The sequence below is a fragment of the Cebus imitator genome, unplaced genomic scaffold, assembly GCF_001604975.1.
Source record: "Cebus imitator isolate Cc_AM_T3 unplaced genomic scaffold, Cebus_imitator-1.0 Scaffold132, whole genome shotgun sequence".
Taxonomy (NCBI): domain Eukaryota; kingdom Metazoa; phylum Chordata; class Mammalia; order Primates; family Cebidae; genus Cebus; species Cebus imitator.
Window position 1 is genome coordinate 3,185,620 of NW_016107447.1, and position 1,864 is coordinate 3,187,483.

Genomic DNA, 1,864 nt, shown 5'->3' on the forward strand with positions numbered 1-1,864 from the left:
CTTTGGGAGGCTGATGTGAGAGGATCACTTGAGCCCAGGAGTTCAAGACCAGCCAGGGCAACATGACACAACCATGTCTCAATAAAAACAAAAAAGAGAGAGGCTGGGCACAGTGGCTCACACTATAATCCCAGCACTTTGGGAGGCCGAGGCAGGTGGATCACGAGTCAGGAGTTCAAGACCAGCCTGACCAACATGGTGAAACTCCTTCTTTACTGAAAAAAAAAAAAAAATTATCTGGGTGTGATGGCACACTCGTGTAATCCCAGCTACTCAGGAGGCTGAGATGGGAGAAGCACTTGAACCTGGGAGGCAGAGGTTGCAGTGAGCTGAGAATGCGCCACTGCACTCCAGCCTGGTTGGCAGAGCCAAATTCCATCTCAAAAAAAAAAACTTACTTGGCAGGGAGGATACCATGATCACGAAGGTGGTTTTCCCAGGGTGAGGCTTATCCACTGCACTCCGGATGTGTTGACCCCTGCGATTTCCCCAAATGTGAGAAACTCGACTGCATAATTTGTGGTAGTGGGGGACGCATTCTCGCCTTCCCCTGTTAAAAGAAAAAGAAAGAGAGACAAAAAATTAAATTCCAAGCCAGATAATAGTAAAAATGCCCCTATGCTAAGCGCTAATGGGTAACAGATAAAGAATACCAGGGTAACAGATAGAGAATACCGGGGTAACAGATACAGAATACTGGGGTAACAGATAAGACAATACTGGGGTAACAGATATAGAATACTGGGGTAAGAGATACAGAATACTGTGGTAACAGACAGAGAATATTGGGGTAACAGATATAGAATACTGTTTGTTTTTGTTTTGAGACAGGGTCTCGCTCCCACACCGAGGCTGGAATGCAGTGGTGCAAACACAGCTTGCTCCAGCCCCAAACTCCAGGGATCAAGACATCCTCTCAACTCAGCCTCCCAAGTAGCTGGGCCTGCAGGCACACACTACCATGCCTAGCTAATGTTGTTATTTACTTATTTATTATTTTGTTTTTGAGATGGAGTGTTGCTCTTGTTGCCCAGGCTGAAGTGCAATGGAGTGATCTTAGCTCACCGCAACCTCCGCCTCCTGGTTCAAGCAATTCTCCTGCCTCAGCCTCCCAAGTAGCTGGGATTACAGGCGTGCACCACCACACCCAACTAATTTTGCATTTTTAGTAGAGACGGGGTTTCTCCATGTTGGTCAGGCTGGTCTTGAACTCCTGACTTCAGGTGATCTGCCTGCCTCGCCCTCCCAAAGTGCTGGGATTACAGGTGTGAGCCACCGTGAGCAGCCTATTTATTTATTTAATTTATTTATTTCTGATAGGGAGTTTCACTCTGTTGCCCAGGCTGGAGTACAACGCCATAATCTGGGCTTACTGCAACCTCTGCCTCCCGGGTTCGAGTGATTCTCATGCCTCAGCCACCCAAGTAGCTGGGATTACAGGCATGCACCACCATGCTTGGCTAATTTTTTTTGTATTTAGTAGAGACAGGGCTTCACCTTGTTGGTCAGGCTGATCTCGAACTCCTGATCTCAGGTGATCCACCCCCTTCAGCCCAAACTACTGGGATTACAGGCATAAGCCACCATGCCCGCCCTAATTTTTTTTTTTTTTTTTTTTTGAGAGGGATTTCGCTTTTTTTACCCGGGCTGGAGTGCAATGGCGCGATCTCGGCTCACCGCAACCTCTGCCTCCTGGGTTCAGGTAATTCTCCTGCCTCAGCCTCCCGAGTAGCTGGGATTACAGGCACGCACCACCATGCCCAGCTAATTTTTTGTAGTATTAGTAGAGACGGGGTTTCACCGTGTTGACCAGGATGGTCTCGATCTCTTGACCTCGTGATCTACCCGCCTCGGCCTCCCAAAG

General features: G+C 48.3%; 1 non-coding gene across 1 annotated transcript; it reads left to right on the forward strand.

Moving 5' to 3' along the window:
* Positions 1 to 390: 390 nt before the first annotated feature.
* On the forward strand, positions 391 to 553 carry LOC119473105. The gene has a single exon (XR_005202289.1). It is a non-coding gene; the product is annotated as a U1 spliceosomal RNA (small nuclear RNA).
* The last annotated feature ends 1,311 nt before the right edge of the window (positions 554 to 1,864 follow it).